Source organism: Canis lupus, chromosome 2, assembly GCF_011100685.1.
Source record: "Canis lupus familiaris isolate Mischka breed German Shepherd chromosome 2, alternate assembly UU_Cfam_GSD_1.0, whole genome shotgun sequence".
Lineage (NCBI taxonomy): Eukaryota > Metazoa > Chordata > Mammalia > Carnivora > Canidae > Canis > Canis lupus.
In genome coordinates, this window is record NC_049223.1 from 72,013,084 (window position 1) to 72,032,891 (window position 19,808).

Below are 19,808 nucleotides of genomic sequence, written 5' to 3' on the forward strand. Positions count from 1 at the left end.
CCCTGATTGGGTCGGGACTGGAGTACGCCACTTCTGACGCGCGCGGCCTCGATTATGTAAAGCGCAGTCACGCGGGGGCGCCACTAGGAGGTACCTTCTCCCGCCCGGGACCTCGGAAGCGCCCAGGCTCCGCCCACCTCGCTCTTTGTTCCCGCCCTCGCCCCGCCTCCCCCGGTCGCGGTCGCAATCGCGCCTCTCGCGATACCTCCGCGGAGTTGTGATGTTTTGGTTTCCATGGAGCTGCCTTCTGGGAGTCGGAGGGGTGCGGTTGGGCGGAAAGCTGGGCATTGTTGAACTAGAACTCGGGCAAGATCCCGTGCCTGAAAAAGGTGTGTGTGTGGGTGGGGGTCTTGTAAAGAGAACACACAGGGAGGAAGAAGAGGAAACCATGAGAGACAATATAAGAAGTGTGCTCTCTGTCGGAGATCCCTAAAAAGGAGAAGAATTCGAGGATCGTTGACCTCCAGAGAGGAAAGGGGAAGCTCCAGAGAGAGGACCCCTATCTTGAGGAAGAGGGCCGCTAGAGTGATGACAGCCCCTCCAGGACGAAGTAGGAGAATACTAAGGCGAGGCCCTCCACCCCTCAGTCTTCCTGCTTTGGTGGCCTCTCTCAGAGTGGGATATATTTGGCCTGAGACCTGTTTCCTACCTTGTGTTCCCCAGTTGCACTCCCAGCTTCTCTTGCAAAACAATCACCTGAGGTTTCCTGGCTGACGCCGACTCCACCCCCACCCCAAAGCAAGCCGCACCCTCCTGGCTCCTCCGCCGCCTCTCTTCGGCTCTCAGCTTCGCACTTATAGGGGCTGCCCAAGGAATTATGAACTTCCTGTTCTTGAGACTTTGGCAAAGTTTCCTGCAGTGCTGACCTTTCCAAGTCCCTACCCTATAACTGCTCTTGGACTTAGACTGTTTTGGGTTCTGCTAACCACCTATACAGTACTAATTGCAGTATTACTTCAACGTGTGTTTCTTTACAATTGAGGACGCGCTTAGAGTTTCTAATCCCTGCCCCAACAAAATTTACCTCTGAGACCCAAATCCAGCCCTCTTCTTGGGGGTTTGCCCAAAGATGTGTGTTAATCAAAGGTTTAGGCTCTAGGGTCAGAAAACTAAGGTTCAAAATCACCACTCCACGTTTACTAGCTTGTGACCTTGGACTTCTCACTGAACTTCTCAGACCCTCACTTTCCTCAGTTGTACAACTGGATCATTATGAGAATCAAAAACAGTACATGGAGGGTAATGAGGGGAACGTATGTAAGTAAAGGGCTTTAGGGGTGCCTGGATGGCTCAGTTGGTTATTCCCAGGGTCCTAGGATGGAGTCCCACATCAGTCTCCCTGCTCAGCAGAGTCTGCTCCCTCTGCAGCTCCCCCTGCTTGTACTAGTTCTCTCTCTGTCAAATAAATAAATAAAATATTTTAAAAATAGGTAAGGGGGATGCCTGGGTGGCTCAGCCTTGAACATCTACCTTCAGCTCCAAGCGTGAACCAGTGGTCCCCAAATCGAGTCCCACTTCCGGTTCCCTGCCTGAAGCCTGGTTCTCCCTCTGCGTCTGTCTCTGCCTCTCTCGCTCTGTGTCTCTCATGAATAAATCTTTTTAAAAATTAAAAAAAGTAAGGGATTTTACTTTGGAGTGATGGAAATATTTTGGAATTAGATAGAGGTAGCGGTTGCATGACATTGTGAATGTACTAACTGCCACTGAATTGTTCACTTTAAAATGGTTGATTTTATATTATGTGAATTTCATCTCAAATCATTAAAAAAAGAAGAATGTAGGTTTGATAGCTAGACTGCATGGCTTTGGATCCCAGCTCTATTGCTTAGAAGCTGTATTACTCTGGGCATATTAAACACAAACAAAATAAACAAGGAACAGTAAAAACCAAACCATACATGGAACTTGGTACGCTAGGTAAATGTTTATTTTTAGAAGAAAAAAATGGGGATCCCTGGGTGGCTCAGTGGTTTAGCACCTGCCTTCGGCCCAGAGTGTGATCCTGGGGTCCCAGGATTGAGTCTTGCATCGGGCTCCCTGCATGGAGCCTGCTTCTCCCTCTGCCTGTGTCTCTGCCTCTCTATGTCTCTCGTGAATAAATAAAATCTTAAAAAGAAGAAGAAGAAAAAAAAAAACTGTGTTTCTTATTAGAGAGATCCTGGTGCCTTGGGTCATGTAAATATAGCATCCCTTCTACTCACATACATATGGGCCTCTCTGTGTTCTAGTTCTAATTTCTAGTGTATTACTTCACCAGCTTTCTAATTGCCTATTTATACACTTTTTGCCCATCGGACTATAGCATTATGGAATATAAGGACCATACCTAGGTCATTTCTGTATCCTCTTTACCGAGTAGTGTATGTGAACTAATCCATTCTTTCAGCAGATCTTTATTCAGTATTCACTATATACCAGGCCTCTGGCTTAGGCATTGGGGATGCACAATGTGAATCCTGCACTTGTGAAGACAAAAGTCTGATGACAAGGACAGCCAAATAGCAAGGACCATGAATGATGAGACATATTGCAGGGATAACAATGTTGGGGTAGGGGAGAAGGTAAAGGGAGTCACCTGGATAGAGAAGGTCATGGCATAATTTTCTGAGGAGCTGCCAAGACGTGAAGATCAAGAAGAACTTAGCCATATGACTTAACCAAGAATGTTCTGGGCAGAGGGAAAAGTGAAGAACTTGAGGTAGAATAGAGCTAGGCATGTACAAGAATGAAGAAGAAGCCACTATAGCTAGAGCTTAGTGGGACAAAGGCAAGAAGAGAGGAGTCGGGAGGGGTTGGCAGGGGCCAGATGTGTAGAATCTGTAGACTCTGTTATGGATATGGATTTTTTTTTCAAAGTACAATGTATGTAGTATAATGGGAAAGAAGTCATTGGCAGTCTTAAGCAGATAAGTGACAGATTTGTATTTTTAAGATTTGTCTGGCTACTATGAGGAAAATAGACTGTAGGGGACCAGCATAAAAGCACAGAGACTGGTGAGGAGGCTACCTCTTCCAGGTGAGAGGTCACAATTAAAATGTTGCAGTGAGAGAAATAGAATCAAGATATATTCTGGAAAGAGAGTCAACAGAATTTAGGGATGGATTGGATTTAGGAGGCAGTAAGAGAAAGGAAAAAATTATGATCAAAATACCCAGTTATGTGAATGATGGTTTCATTTCCAGCAAAAGATAAGAAGAACAGGTTTTGGAGACAAAATCAAGTGTTTTATTTTTGACATACAGGCATGCATCATTTTATTGAGCTTGGCTTTATTGCACTTTGCAGGTATTGCATGTTTACAAATTGAAAGTTTATGGCAATACTGCATCAAGCAAGTCTGTATGCAACATTTTTCCAACAATATTTGTTTACTTCTTATGTCTTCATATTTTGGTAATTCTTGCAATATTTCAAATCTTTTCATTATTATATTTGTTATGGTGGCCTGTGATCAGTGATCTTTCATGTTATTATCGTAATTGTTTTGGCTGCCACAAGCCACACTCATATAAGAGGATGAACTTGATTGATAAATGCATGTGTGTTTTTTTAAAGTAAGCTCCACATCCAGTGTGGAGCCCAACATGCGACTTGAAGTTGTGACTCTGAGATCGAGACTTGAGCTGAGATCAAGAGTTAGATGCTTAACCAACTGAGCTACCCAGGTGTCCCAATAAATGTGTGTTCTGACTGCTTATGAACCGGCTGTTCCCTTCTCCTTCTTCTCAGGCCGCCCTGTTCCGTGAGACACAGGGAGAATTATTGGAATTAGACCAATATATAACCCTCCAATGGCCTTTAAATATTCAAGTGAAAGGAAGAGCCAAATGTCTCTCACTTTAAATCAAAAGCTTAAAATGACTGAGCTTAGTGAGAAAGGCATGTCAAAAACTGAAATAGGCTGAAAGCTAGGCCTCTTGTGTCAGTTAGCCAAGTTGTGAATACAAAGGAAAAGTTCAGTTTTTTTTTTCCCAAAGATTTTATTTATTCATGAGAGACACACACACACACACAGAGAGAGAGAGAGAGAGAGAGAGGCAGAGACACAGGAGAGGGAGAAGCAGGCTCCATGCAGGGAACCTGACATGGGACTCGATCCTGGGTCTCCAGGATCAAGCCCTGGGCTGAAGGCGGCGCTAAACCGCTGAGCCCTCCCGGGATGCCCAAAGGTTCAGTTCTTAAAGGAAATTAATATTGCTACTCCAGTGAACACATGAATAATAAGAAAGCAATATAGCCTTATTGCTAGAGAAAGTTCAAGTGGTCTGGATAAAAGATCAAACCAGCCACACCATTCCTTTAAGTGAAAGCCTAATGCAAAGCAAGACCCTAACTCTGTGAAGGTGAGAGAGGGAAGTCAGAAGCTAGCTGAGTTTGTTCATGAGATTTAAGGAAGGAAGCCATTTCCATAGCATACAAATGCATAGTGAAGCAACAAGTGGTGATGTAGAAGCTGCAGCAAGTTATCCAGAAGATCTAGCTCAGATAATTGATGAAGGTGGCTACACTAAACAACAAGTTGTTCAGTGTAGATGAAACGGCCTTCTACCGGAAGCAGATGCCATTCAGGACTTTCATAGCTAGAGAGGAGAAGTCAATGCCTGGCTTTGAAGCTTCAGAGGACAGGCTGACTCTCTTGTTTTAGGGGCTAATGCAAGCTGTTGACTTTAAGTTGAAACCAATGCTCATTTCCATTCCAAAAATCCTTAAAAACTATGCCAAATCTACTCTGCCTGTGCTCTATAAATGCAAAAACAAAGCCTAGATGAAAGGATGCCAGTTTACAATGTGGTTTACTGAATATTTTAAGCCCACTCTTGAAACCTACTGCTCAGAAAAAAGATTCCTTTCAAAATATTACTGCTGATTGACAACCCACCTGGTTACCCAAGAGCTCTAATGGAGATGTACCACATCAAGATTAATGTTGCTTTCATGCATGCTAACACATCATCCATGCTTCAGCCCATGGATCAAGGAGTAATTTCAACTTTTAGGTGTTATTATTTAAGAAATACATTTCTTAAGGTCAAATCACTGCCATAAAGTGATTCCTCTGGTGGATCTGTGAAAAGTAAGTTGAAAACCTTCAGGAAAGGATTCACCTCTCTATATGTCATTAAAAACATTTGTGATTCATGGGAAGAGGTCAAAGTATCAACATTGATAGGAGTTTAGAAAAAGTTGATTCCCACCTTCGTGGATGACTGTAAGGGGTTCAAGACTTCATTGGGGGAAGTAGCTGCAGATGTGGTGTTCACAGCAAGTGGAGATGGAAGAATGGCCACAACCTCATGTTCCAACTTGGACAAGTTGCTTCTTATGGATGACCAAAGAAAGTGGTCTCTTGAGATAGAATCTACTCTTGCTGTGAAGACCGTTGAAATGACACAAAGAATTTAGAATAGTACATAAACTGGGTTGATAAAGCAGTGGCAAGGTTTGAAAGAAATGACTCCAATTTTTTTAAAAGATTTTATTTATTTATTCACAAGACACAGACAGAGGCAGAGACACAGGCAGAGGGAGAAGCAGGCTCCATGCAGGGAACCCAGTGCAGGACCCAATCCCAGACCCCGGTATTACGGCCCAAGCCAAAGGCAGACGCTCAACTGCTAAGCCACCCAGGCATCCCAGATGACTAATTTTGAAAGAAGTTCTGCTGTGGTAAAATACCATCAAATACCATCGTATGTTCCAGAGAAATCATTTGTGACAGGAAGAGGCAATTGATGTGGCAAACTTCATTGTTTTGGAAATTGCCACAGCCACTCAACCTTCAGCACCCACTATCCTGATTGGTCAGCAGCTATTAACACATAAGTAAAATAAGTTAGAGAAAGACAAATGCCATATGATTTCACCTATATGTGGAATCTGAAAAACAAAACAAATGAACAAACAAACAGAAACAGAATCATAAATACAGAGAACAAACTGATGGTTGCCAGAGGGGAAGGGCTTGGGAGAATGGGCAACATAGGTGAAGGGAATTAAAAGGTACAAACTTCCAGTTATAAATAAGTCATGGGGATGAAAGGCACAGCATAGGGAATATAGCCAATAATATTGAGTCACTTTATTGTGATATTCACTTTATAGTGGAGGTCTGGGACCAAACTGGCAATATCCCCAAGGTGTGCCTGTATTAAGTTCTAGATTCCTATGGGACATCCAGGGGGAGACATTCTATAGTTTTTATATTATCTTATAGAAGAGGTCTGGGACAAATAGAGTTTGAGGCATGTTATCAGTATATATATGTGTATGTGTGTGTGTGTGTGTACACACACACACACACACACACACATATACTATTTAATGCCTTAAAACTGGATGATGTTACCTTGGAAGCCCATAGGAAGAGGAGAGCAGTGCTCCCCCTCCTGAGTCAAGAGAAAGTCCATCCAACACAGAGGTCTGCTCAGGAGAAGATGCCTGCAGAGCAGCCATGAGCCAGAGAGTGCAGAGAGGAGAGAGTGATTTCACAGAAGCCAAGAGAAAAGCTAGAGACATTAGTCAATAGTGTCATCAGCCACTGGGAGACTGAAGTGAGGGCAGTGATGGATGTTTCCTGAACTGACCTGGACACACACCTGTGTTTGCTGAACGTCTGCCCTGTCAAAACTTGTCCCTCTTCCCTTATCGAGTCTTCCATGTGTCTTTGGCAGCAGCAGGGTGTGCTCCTGAGGGAGCAGAAGGAGAAGACAATTTTCTAGCAATATTGTTCATAGTATCAAAAGGAAAGGGAGAAAGAAGGAAATAACTCTTGACAGAATAGTGGATGAATAAATTGTGCTGTGCCTAGGGGACCATGGAAGTCCAGAGAAGGCTTACTTAGTTTCGACTGGATCAGCTCTCCCAGTTGACCACTTACCTCCTAGTCACAATCTCCAGAAAATCTTCATGTTAAGGAGAATGGTGTACATCTGAGGTGGAGAAGGGGGAGTTGACAAAAATTAGAACTGGCTTCTATTGCAGGTATGACTTCTTGATCCACAAATTCTGAAATGAAATTTTTTTAAAAACTGTAATTTCTTTAAAAAAAGAATTTTTTTCTGGCTTAAACTATTTTTCTGACTTTATTGAGATATATTGACATATAACTGGATTTACTCTCTATACTATTTATCCAATAGACATGCATTGACAATCTAGTAAGTATCAGGCACAGTGCTAGGCCTTAAAAGTACATAGACAAGGGGCACCTGGCTGGTTCATTCGGTAGAGGACGCAACTCTTTTTATTTTATTTTATTTTGAGGACGCAACTCTTGATCTTGAAGTTGTGAGTTTGAGCCCCATGCTGGGCATGGAGATTACTCTTAAAAAGTACAGCAATAAATATAACTAAGTCCCTGCTGTCATGAAGCTTCCATTTTAGGGATTGGAAAGACACGTGATATATGAGTAAACAAATGTATAATATAATCTCAGGTGATGCTAAGTGCTCAGATAAAAATGAAGCAGGGAAAAGGGAGAGAGAATATTGGGAAAGGCTCTATTTTAGATGGAATGATCAGGGAAGACTTCCCTGAGGAAGTGGCACATGAACGGGCACCCAAATGAAGGATGGGATGGAAGAGGGAGAGGTGGTAATCCATAAAATGAAACTAGAAGGTACAGTCAGTGAGGTTAGGAAGAAACTCAGGAGAGTGTTGGGTCTCAGAAGCCAAGTAAAGAAAGGTCTTCAAGAAAGAAGTGACCATTGGGGCCCCGGGCTAGCTCGATTGGAAGAGCACATGACTCAATCTCAGGGTTTTGAGTTCAAGCCCCCTGTTGACTGTAGAGATTGCTTGAATAAATAAATAAGCAAACTTTAAGGAAAAAAAGTCATCAGCATCAGTAAAGGCTGCTAAGAGCCTCGGCAGGATGGATGTTTGGTAACCCTGACAAGAGTGGTTGCACTGGGCTTGCAGGAGGAAAACCCTGATGGAGAGAGGCTGAGGACAGATGGAACAGGAGAAAAAAAATTGAGAGAATGAGAGGTGAGGAAGTGGAGTCAATGACTATAGAGAAGCATTTAGAGGATTTGGAACACAACAACAAAGGATAATTTTAAAAGGCTATGAGAGACAAGGGAAGATTTATCTTTTTCTTTTCTTCAGTGGGGGCTAAAGGTAAAGGGGAAACTTGATGATGCAGGAGAAAGTGGAAGAAACAAAGCCGTTGAGTAAATAAATGGGGAATGGGATCCAGTGTACAAGTTGAAAGATGGCCATGAACAGTAGCGGCAGGTATAATGTAGAGTCTGCCCCACACATTCCCCATGGGCTGCATCTAAATTCTGGGAACTTCTCTGTGTAACTCATGAATAAATAAATAAAATCTTTTTAAAAAGCGGGGCGGGGGGGGGGGAATGCCTGGTTGGCTCAGCGGTTGGGCACCTGCCTTTGGCTCGGGTCATGATCCCAGATCCAGGATGGAGTCCCATATTGGGCTCCCTGCGGGAAACCTGCTTCTCCCTCTGCCTATGTCTCTGCCTTCTCTCTGTGTCTCTCATGAATAAATAAATAAAATTTTAAATAAATAAATTCTGGGAACTTTTTGAGCCACAAGCACAGGTGGAATGGAGCAGGGTAAGGATTATCTGGTCTTTGTCATCTGTCCATACTGACGTCCTCTTTCCCATCTGGTGTCAAGTCATTTGTCCATGTGGCTCGCTGCCATGTCCTCCTCATCTAGACCACAAGGCATCTTCATGTCTGCCAGGAATATGTACCATAGCTGCTTTGCTCAAGGAGATTGGAGACAATGTTCCACTGCTCCCTGTGCCACTCTCCAGCATAAGGAGCCACACTCCTTTCAATCATTCCTGTCTACTGCTCCTGGACTGTGTCGGATGCAGGGACTTCCATGAGCTTTGCCATCTAGGGTAAGACTTGGCTGCTGTAACAAGAATGAACAATTATTCAGTGGGTTGACTAAGCTAGATGTCTACTTTCCTCTAATATAATTGCAGTAGGGGGACGCCTGGGTGGCTAAGTGGTTGAGTGTCTGCCTTTGGCTCAGGGCATGATCCCGGAGTCCTGGGATCGAGTCCCACATTGGGCTCCCTACATGGAGCCTGCTTCTCCTTCTGCCTATGTCTCTGCCTCTCTCTCTCTCTCTCTCTCTCTCTCTCTGTCTCAAATAAATAAATAAATAAATAAATAAATAAATAAATAAAATCTTTTATATATATATATATATATATATATTTGCAGTGGGGACGCCTGGGTGGCTCAGTGGTTGAGTGTCTGCCTTCGGCTCAGGGTGTGATCCTGGAGTTCTGGGGTTGAGTCCTACATTGGGCTCCTTGCATGGAGCCTGCTTCTCCCTCTGCCTATGTCTCTGCCTCTCTCTGTGTCTCTCATGAATAAATAAATAAAAATTTTAAAAATAATATAATTGCAATGGACAATGTTTATGTCCTCCCCAAATTCACATGTTGAAACCTAACCCCGAGCGTGACAGTATTTGGAGGTGAAGGCTCTGAGACACGATTAGTTCATGAGGGCTTAGGCCCATGAATGGAATTAGTGCCCTGGTTTAAAAAAAAAAAAAAAAGGGGGTCCTAGAGAACTCCCTTCCCCATCCACCAAGTGAGGACACAGGGGGAAGAGAGCAACCAGGAAGCTGGTTCACCTGACCCCAAATCTACAGGTACCTTGATCTTGGACTCTCCAGTTTACATAACTGTGGGAAATATATTTCTGTTGTTTAAAAGCCACCCAGTCTATGGTATTCTGTTACAGCAGCTGAAACTAACAATAATGGTCTAAGGACTAATGTTCTAGGTCAACTGGTGGCTGTGCTCCATGTTGTCATCCAGGCACCCAGACTTCTAGTGAGTTGCTCCACAGTCTGCATGGTTGAGGCTAGTTCATGTGGGGTACAACTGGCAGGGAATATAAAAAGTCCTTGGACTTTTTTTCTTCTTTCTTCTTCATTCATCCTATGAGGTCTCATGTAACTCTTGGCTTTTAACCACTGATGACTTTGAAATTATCTCTAGTCTGGCCTCTCCCCTGAACTTAACATCTCTATTTGGAAGTCTGATAAACATCTCAAACTTGGTATCTCCAAAAAATGTCCAGTTCCCTCTGCAGTCCTCACCTTAGTTAACAACAGTTCCATTTTCCCAGTTGTTTGGCTCAAAAGTCTTGGTGTCATCCCTGACTTCACTTTCTCTCATATATCACATCCGATCTGTCTATAAATACTATTGATTAGTTCTAATTTTTTTAAAGATTTTTTTTATTCATTCATGAGAGACAGACACAGGCAGGGGAGAAGCAGGCTCCCCATGGGGAGCCTGATGTGGAACTCGATCCCAGGACCCCGGATCATGCCCTGAGCCAAAGGCGGACACTGAACCACTGAGCTACCCAGGTGCCCCCACAAATAAAATTTTTGGAATATCCTTCAAAATCCAAGACCTTACTACTACCATCCTTAGATCTAAGCCCTGTGTTTTAGAGAACCCTGCATATCACAAACACAAATCAGATAAAGAACACATGAATGCTTCCATGGCTCAGGATCTGAAGCTCAGCCCTGGCACAGCACAACCTGAAATCATAAACATCTAGGACCAGCACCATTCAGGCCCCAGGGAATGCTTCCAAAATCTTGTGTCCTGTGTTCCCAAAACAAAAGTGAATTGTGTTGATTGCTATAAAGGTTTATAGGTTGCGTCACTGCAACATCAGAGAACAGACACTGCTTTAGAGCCTGTGGAAGACTGAAAGATAGAGCTTAGGCAAGAGAACAGACAAATTAATTGCCTAGCCAAAACTTTCCTCTCTGATAGCATGAATGTAATAAATTATGGCACAACAAAGTATCATTTCCCAGTAGTGCCCAGTGTCCATTTTCTTGTTTCTCTTCCAATTTCAATTCCAAACTGGAGATACTCATAAATTACCTCGGCATTCACAACAGTCACACATGGCAGCTGAGGGATGTTTTCCAATTGAACAAATCTTATTACTCATCTGAGTATGCATAGATCTCGATGTAACGTGTGTGAAGCTTAGTACCAATTCTTTTTTTTTTTTTTAAGATTTTATTTATTTATTCATGAGAGACCCACAGAGAGAGAGAGAGAGAGGCAGAGACACAGACAGAGGGAGAAGCAGGCTCCATGCAGGGAGCCTGAGGTGGGACTTGATCCCAAGTCTCCAGGATCAGGCCCCTGGGCTGAAGGGGAAGCTAAACCGCTGAGCCACCAGGGCTGCCCAGTACCAATTCTTTTTATTGGCATTTAGATGGATATTGAATACTAAAATATCAGAAAGTTTTATTTTATTTTTTTTAAGATTTTATTTATTTATTCGTGAGAGGCACAGAGAAAGACAGAGACATAGGCAGAGGGAGAAGCAGGATCCCTGCCAGGAGCCTGATGTGGGACTTATCCCAGGACCCTGGGATCGCAACCTGAGCCAAAGGCAGACGTTCAACTACTAAGCCACCCAGGTGCCCCTTAAATTTTCCTTTTAAATGTTATATTAATGTGTATAGTTTGCTTTTTTAGATGATTTTTATTTTTAATAGATTATTTTAATAGATGTTTTAAATATTTTGGAGAGTAGGGAGTCTGCTTCTCCATCTGACCCTCTGCTCATGCTCTCGCTCTCTCTCTCTCTCTTCTCTCTCAAATAAATGAATAAAACTTAAAAAAGAAATATTGGGGGCAGCCCCAGTGGCTCAGCAGTTTAGCGCTGCCCTCAGCCCAGGGACTGATCCTGGAGAACTGGGATCAGGTCTCACATCCGGCTCCTTGCATGGAGCCTGCTTCTCCCTCTGCTTGTGTCTCTGCCTCTCTCTCTGTCTCTCTGTCTCTCTCTGTCTCTCTCTCTCTCTCTCTGTGTCTCTCATGAATACATAAATAAAATCTTTTTTAAAATGCTAGCATATTTTCAAAAAAAAAAGATTGAGATGCACTTTTTTTTAAATTTTTTTTTCATTTATTTATGATAGTCACACAGAGAGAGAGAGAGGGGCAGAGACACAGGCAGAGGGAGAAGCAGGCTCCATGCACCGGGAGCCCGACGTGGGATTCGATCCCGGGTCTCCAGGATCGCGCCCTGGGCCAAAGGCAGGCGCTAAACCGCTGCGCCACCCAGGGATCCCGGGATGCACTTATGATGAGCACCAGATGTAGAATGGAAGGGCTGAATCACTGTATTGTACACCTGAAACTAATGTTAAGCAGTTAGTTAGGCATTTTGGAGGAGGTATAAAGCAGATGCTGACCACACTCCTCCCCTCCCAGGATTAACAGGCACATCTTCAGAGCCACCTATAAGGGCTAACAGAATAGGAAAGGCCACAAGGGGATTTCCAGAAGCTGAGCATAAGCACAAGCAGTGCAACTACACTGTATGTCAACTAACTGGAATTTAAATAAAAACCTTTTTAAGGGATCCCTGGGTGGCGCAGCGGTTTGGCGCCTGCCTTTGGCCCAGGGCGCGATCCTGGAGACCCGGGATCGAGTCCCACGTCGGGCTCCCGGTGCATGGAGCCTGCTTCTCCCTCTGCCTGTGTCTCTGCCTCTCTCTCTCTCTCTGTGACTATCATGAATAAATAAATAAAATCTTTAAAAAAAAAAAAAAAAACCTTTTTAAAAAAGGAAAAGAAAGGTTAGTAATTTTGGTGAAAAAAAGTCAAGAAAAATATGTTCTAGGTGTGTTAATGCTCTTTTGTTTGTGTGTGAGTGTGTGTGTATGTATGTGTTAATGCTCTTTAACCAAAGACCACCAGAAAAAAAAAACTATAGATAAACAAATTGGATTTATTATCCTTTGTGGTGAGGGAAAATAGACACACTGGGAATCAGGGTGTTACAAACAGCCTTTTATAGGATCTGGACTAGGATTGAATGACAGGAGAAAGTCTAAGATAGTGAGGGATTGCTCTCACTTTCTGGATGTCAGAAAGCAAGGGCAATACTATGATTAGGAATCTCAATACATAAATCTTATCCATGGGGAAATGAGCCTCGCACAAAGGTAAAACTAATTGTTGAGAAGTAGCAGTCACTCATTTTAGCTAAGGAGGAAAGGGTAGCTTCATATTCTGAGGGAGCACAGTGACCTTGTTGTTGTCTGGGCTAAGATAAAATATAAAGTGGCCTTGTTTTGTCTTATTTTATCATGGTCTCAGAGTAACATCTGAGATTGGTATTTTGTGAGATCATTTATGTTCAATAACATGGTCTAGCTGTGAGTTACAGGCTAGCCCTTTTTTCTTTCTCTTTTATATGGAATAAACATATAATAATGTATTAATTATTTATATATTTTCTTTATTTCTTATCCAAATATTCCCAGTCCATCACTAGGACACAGATATGTAGACTGATAATGAAAAGCATTCATTCTGATAGACTTTGGGTCATATAAAAGCTATAGGCCTACACATATCTTTTGTTTTGTCATTATTAAGGTAAATTTAAGGTATAAAGATAGAATATACTTTATTTTTATTATTTATTTATTTAGTTTTAAGTAGGTTCCATGCCCAATAGAGAGCCCAACGTGGGACTTGAACCCACTACTCTCGATCAAGACCCAAAAGCCCAATCAACTGAGCCACCTAGCTGCTCCAAGCTAGAATATATTTTAAATGGTAAGTTAGGGCAGCCCTGGTAGCCCAGCGGTTTAGCGCTGCCTTCAGCCTGGATCTTGGAGACCTGGGATCAAGTCCCACGTTGGGCTCCCTGCATGGAGCCCATTTCTCCCTCTGCCTCTCTCTTTCTCTCTGTGTCTGTCGTAGATAAATAAATAAAATATTTTTAAAAATGGTAAGTTATGTCTTCATTTAGAGTTTTTAAATATTTACATGTAATAGGTGCAGCTCTGTTTACACCTTTGTCCCAGGGTCTGTAGATGTGAGTGGTGGGCATTTGCTTTTTGCTCAACACATGCTACTTTTGCATCAGAACTCACCACCCAAGCTCCAAGCAAACAGATTCAGGTAGTGAGAGATATTCAAGATACCTCCAGATTTCTTTTTTTTAAAGATTTATTTATTTATTTATGATAGACAGAGAGAGAGAGAGAGAGAGAGACAGAGACACAGGAGGAGGGAGAAGCAGGCTCCATGCCGGGAGCCTGACGTGAGACTCGATCCCGGGACTTCAGGACTGCGCCCTGGGCCAAAGGCAGACGCTAAACCGCTGAGCCACCCAGGGATTCCTGATACCTCCAGATTTCAAGTACTTTATATTTTGTCAACTTAGCTAAGTTGGAACTATGTTTCCCAGAATTCCATTTCTTGTGTAGTTTTGGGTGAGAATTTGCCACAGAAGAAGACTCAAGCAGGATTTGGAGGCAGAAGTGAGGCCGTAGGGCAGCGTGGGTGGCTTAGCGGTTCAGCCCCACCTTCCGTCCAGGGTGTGATCCTGGAGACTTGGGATGGAGTCCCACATCAGGCTCCCTGCAGGAGCCTCTCTCTCTGTGTCCCCACTTCTGTGTGTGTGTGTGTGTGTGTGTCATGAATAAATAAATAAAATCTTAAAAAAAAAAAAAAAAGAAGAAGTGAGGCTGTAGTCAGGCCTACTCTTGGAAGACTGATACAGGGTCAGATGCTGCTGTAGCTCATGCATGTTTTCACTAATCTGCTGGCTTCCCTGGTTGGTATAAGGCAGCAGCTCCTCTGCAACCCCCAGTTCTCTGCCTTCTCCAAACCCAGGGTTAAGTATGTGTCTATGAAGGGCATCAGTTTCTATTGTTGGTCATCAAAATTGGAGGCTTGAAGGTGGAGAGACCAACAGGAAATCTAGTTTGTCCTCATGGGTTCCAGTTCATCTTCAGGGGTCCAATTTGACCTTGACATCCATCACTTCATGTCCTTCTTTCAGAACACTCATCTTTCGGGACACCTGGATGGCTCAGCAGTTGAGCATCTGCCTTCAGCTCAGGTCTTGGTCCTGGGATCCAGGATCGAGTCCCACACTGGGTTCCTAGCGGGGAGCCTGCTTCTCCCTCTGCCTATGTATCTGCCTCTCTCTCTCTCTGTATCTCATGAATAAATAAATAAAATATTAAAAAAAAAAAAAGAAAGAGAACACCTATCTTTCAAAACTTCCTTGTTAACTTCTAGCCCAACACCAGATACACAAGCAACAACCTGCATAATCAGTTTAAGCAGCCCTCATAATTGTATAAGGTTAAATACGTAAACAAATCCCTAATTTTATATTGTCCCTAATGGTTCTGCTTCTCTGATAGAACCCTGACTGATATACCCGAACTTTCGAAATTGACCCCTGGGTAGCCAGAGTAATCCTGCTAAAACTTGTCAGATATGTCGCTCTGCTCAAATCCTTGCAGTAGCTTTCCATCTCACTCTAAGTTAATGCCAGTCTTTATTCTCACTGTCCCAGACTCAGTTTAGATGTCTCCCGGCAGTTTATATCTTTTCCTGTCTCCAAATGTTACTGGTTGCCTCGGCATTATCAGGAGGCAAATGCTAGTCTTTGGCATGAACTCAATGAAGCCTGCTATAGTGGTAAGCACAGAAGCTTTGGCACTCATGTCTGACCCAACTGGACCCATAAAGGCTCTGGCTTGCCCAGAAACAGCCCAGTGGAATGAATTCACACAATTCCAAAGTGCAGACTGTTAAGACCCTGTTGGTGACCCTGAGACCAGACAGTGAAAAGTTGCTGAGAGGTAAATTCCTCACTCTTCTTCCCTCTTACCTTCTTACAGACTATTCTAAGACATAGTGGCTCTATGCAACCTCTTTGAAGAGATCCCATGTGACTGAGCAACTGGCTTTGAGATTTGTGGGACTCTGGCCAGCTAAGTAATGCACTAGCTTGTATTTCCTTCCTTCCTTCTCTGTTTCATTTCTTTTTTCCCCTGGCTTTGGAGATTGTAACTCCCAAGAAAGCATTAGCATACAACCTTAGATACCGGCTCCGTTTTCCAGGGAACATAGGCTGACATTTAGTACCAGAAGAAGTCCTAGAAAACAGACCTTCAGTGTATGATTCTGTGGTTGTTTTTCTCATTTATGTGAAAGCAATAGGGAATCTCATTGATGGTAGCAAGTGGAGTGATAATAACCTTGGCCTTCAGTTGGCATCGCAAATATGAAAGCTTTCTCTTGTGAAGGGAAGACTAGGTAAAAAACAACAGAACAGAACAAAACAAACCACATCCAAGATCAGGCTGGTTATAAGTGGCACAGTTGCAAAGGACTTTAAACGTGCAGTGTTAGGGGCTCCTAGGTGGCTCAGTCAGTTAAGCATTTGCCTTCAGCTTGGTTCATAATCCCAGGGTCTTGGGATGGAGCCTGGCATCGGGCTCCATGCTTAGTGGGAGTCTGCTTCTGCTTCTGTCCCTCCCCTCCACTCATGCTCTCTAAAATAAATAAATAAATAAATAAATAAATAAATAAATAAATAAATAAAAATTTTTAATGTGCGACTTTAGTAGATCTCCTATGTCAAAATCAAGGTCCTGACAGGGAAAGAGTAGGACCCTGAAACCTGGAATAGGGACATTAGGGAAGACAAACCTATGAATCTTTACCTCATAAATTCTCCTGTTTTCCTGGGTGGTTTCCCTGTCCTCTTGCCAAGAAAGAACAATTTCTCTTTCTCTAGAGACGTGAAATAATCTCACATGAAGCCTGTGCCTCATAAGATGATATTTATTCTCCTCAAGACCTACTCCCATCACCTCCTCAAATAACCAGGGTCAGTTCCTGGCAAGTCCTGAGTAGGAAAATTTTAGTCCTTACCTGGGAAAAACAAGGTACACAGCAAAGGAATCAAAAGACCTAGCTAATATATGTGGGAGAGATTTTGGTTTTAGACATGGCAGTGAGGGGGCAGCCATCGCAGAATATAAGACCAGCTAATAGGGATCATGTCATGGACCACTGTCCCATAGCTCAGACTTCAATATTTTTCTTAAGATTTTATTTTTAAGTAATCTCTACACACAATGCAGGGCTCAAAGCCATAATCCTGAGATCAAGAGTTCCATGCTCCACCAACTGGGCCAGCCAGACACCTCATAGTCTCCAATATTCTTTCCAGGATGGCTAGCTTTCATCTCTGGTAGATAGTTTCCAAAGATGATCACCATCAATTCTTTCCCTTCCCTTATATACATGCCACTCTTCACATCAAGAGATGGGAGTCTGTTTTCCTCTTCTCCTTGAGTCTAGACTGGCCTTGTGACTTGCCTTAACTAACAGAATATGATTGAAGTGACACTGTTCCAGTTTCAGACGTAAACTTCAACAAGAGGAAACTTCCATTTCCTCCCTCTTGGAAGCCAGCCACCATATAAGAAACTGGCACTTCCTCATCCTTTGAAAAAGTATAAATTAGCCACGTGGACACACCATATTAAGAAAGATGACTGGGGAATCTGCATGGTACAGTTGGTTAAGCATCCATGTCCAACTCTTGGTTTCAGCTCAGATCATGATCTCATGGTTGTGAGATCAAGCCCCACATTGCCTCCATGCTCAGCATAGAGTCTGCTTGGGATTCTCTCTCCCTCTCCCTCTGCCCTTCCTTCCTGCTCTCTCTCTCTCTCTCTCTCGCATAAATAAATAAATCTGAGAGAGAGAGAGAGAGAGAGAGAGAGAGAGATTATTGACGAATCCCCGAGTATTCTATCCATCCCAGCTGAAGTGTCATTTGGGTAAGTGGAAAGGACATCTTAGACATTTCTTCTACAAATACCTGTAAATACCACATGAAGCATACGGACACCCAACTAAGTCTAACCCAGACTGCAGAATTGTGAGAAATAATAAATTGCTGTTGCTTTAAGCCTTTAAGCACGGGAGGTTGTTATTCAGCAATAAATAATTGAAATATGGTCTTAATAGTTTGCAAGGATGGTTCCTTAAAGCAGGATGGTGGCCTACAAGATGCTAGAACTTCCATAGTAGACTATTTAAGAAGAGGTCAGAAAGTTCAAGGAGGTGGGAATGTAAAATCCAAAAACTCAGCCCCTGACTATGTTCTCTAGGAGAGCCCAGAGGACTCTCTTTACTAAGGCAATAAAGGGTTCACTGAGAAAGGGGGCATCAGCATCTCTGGGTAGCTCAGTGGTGTTTGTCTTTGGTAGGCTGAGATGAAGAATAAGAGATGCCGCCATGGAACTGGGATCCCTAATATCAATAGTAATGTTGAGATTCCAGAATGGCAGAGGTGGCATCCAAGGCCAGGTGAGTATGATTACTGTCAAGGGCAGCAAGGCCAAAGTGACAATGAGGGTGCCTTGATCTCCAGGGATGGATCTATGGCAAGTTGCCTATGGGGATGGGATGGATGGACAGCTGACTGGGTAATCTTCATTTTTATTTATTTAAAAGATTTTATTTTGCTATCATCTGAATGGCTCAGTCAGTTAAGCATCTAACTCTTGATTTCAACTCAGGTCAAGATCTCAGGGTTGTGAGATCAAGTCCCATATCAGGCTGTACACTCAATGTGGAATCTGCTTGAGATTTTCTCCCTCTGTCCCTCCCTCTACTCTCATGGACAGCATGCGCTCTCTCTTTCTCTCTAAAATAAATAAATAAAATAAATCTTTAAAAAAATTTTTTAAAAAGCCTAAAAGATTTTATTTTTAAGTAATATCTATACCCAATATGGGGCTTGAACTTATAACCCTGGGATCAAGAGTCACATGCTCTATAGATTAAGCCAGCCAGTTGCTCCTCTCAATTTTTATATTAAAAAAAAACTCAGAGGTGATAAGCAGAAGACTGACATTAGCTGCCGCAAATGGAAAAATCACAATCTCTCATCCAGATCCTAGATCTAAGTTCACATAACCAGAACACTTGAAAACAGGAGAGGCCATGCCCCATTAAGGAACAACTCTGCAGTGAATGCTATCATCGCTACAGTAGTAAATGTCCCTCCAATCCTTCCCCAAAGGGATCTGCTGACATTTGCTTGGGTAACTGTGCATTGGAAAGAGAAGACTATTCAAGATTTTCATAGACTGTTAAAGACATGGAGTCTGAGCTGACACAGAAAGTAAGAGACACAAAATACTGACAGCTTTCTGGTTAGAGTAGGGACTAATGGAGGTCAGGTAATAGATGGAGTTTAGCCCAAATCCGGTGGATGAAATGATCCTGAATGTGGCTGGAGGCATCTGTGATGGATAAAGTTTCTGTAGGGAGCCTATGGAAGCTCAAAAAGGAGAGTTTCAGTGAGGACCCCTGAGATCTACAGCAAGGATATACTCACCATGGTCCATTTTTTTAAAAGATTTTATTTATTAATCAGAGAGAGAGAAAGAGACAGGCAGAGGAAGAAGCAGGCCCCATGGAGGGAGCCTGGTGTGGGACTCCATCCCGAGACTCCAGGATCATGCCCTGGGCCAAAGGCAGGTGCTAAACCGCTGAGCCACCCAAGGATCCCAACCATGGTCCATTTAAACAAAAAAGTCCTGATGTGAAACTAGGCCCCACTGTGACCACCAGATGCCAGGTGACTTAAATGTCTTAAGCTAGATGTTATCAGACAGGAATAGCAGCAATCCAATATGATGGAAGTGTTATATTCAGGGCTGGACCCACAGGATTCAGAAGGCAGAAGTAAATGAACAGGAAGCTCAGACTCCCATTGTATCTCTGTTGATCTGACATCACTCCTGTAACTCATACCTATGGTCTCATGAAGGATTCCCTGCAATCGATTTATAGAAAAGGAAAGGAGTCAAATCCATTTCACAGACAGGTCAGTATGATATTTTGGCACTAGCTGGAAATGGACTACTCTACTATAGCCCCAGTTGGGTAGCCTTGGGCAGTGTAAACTCAGGCGCAGA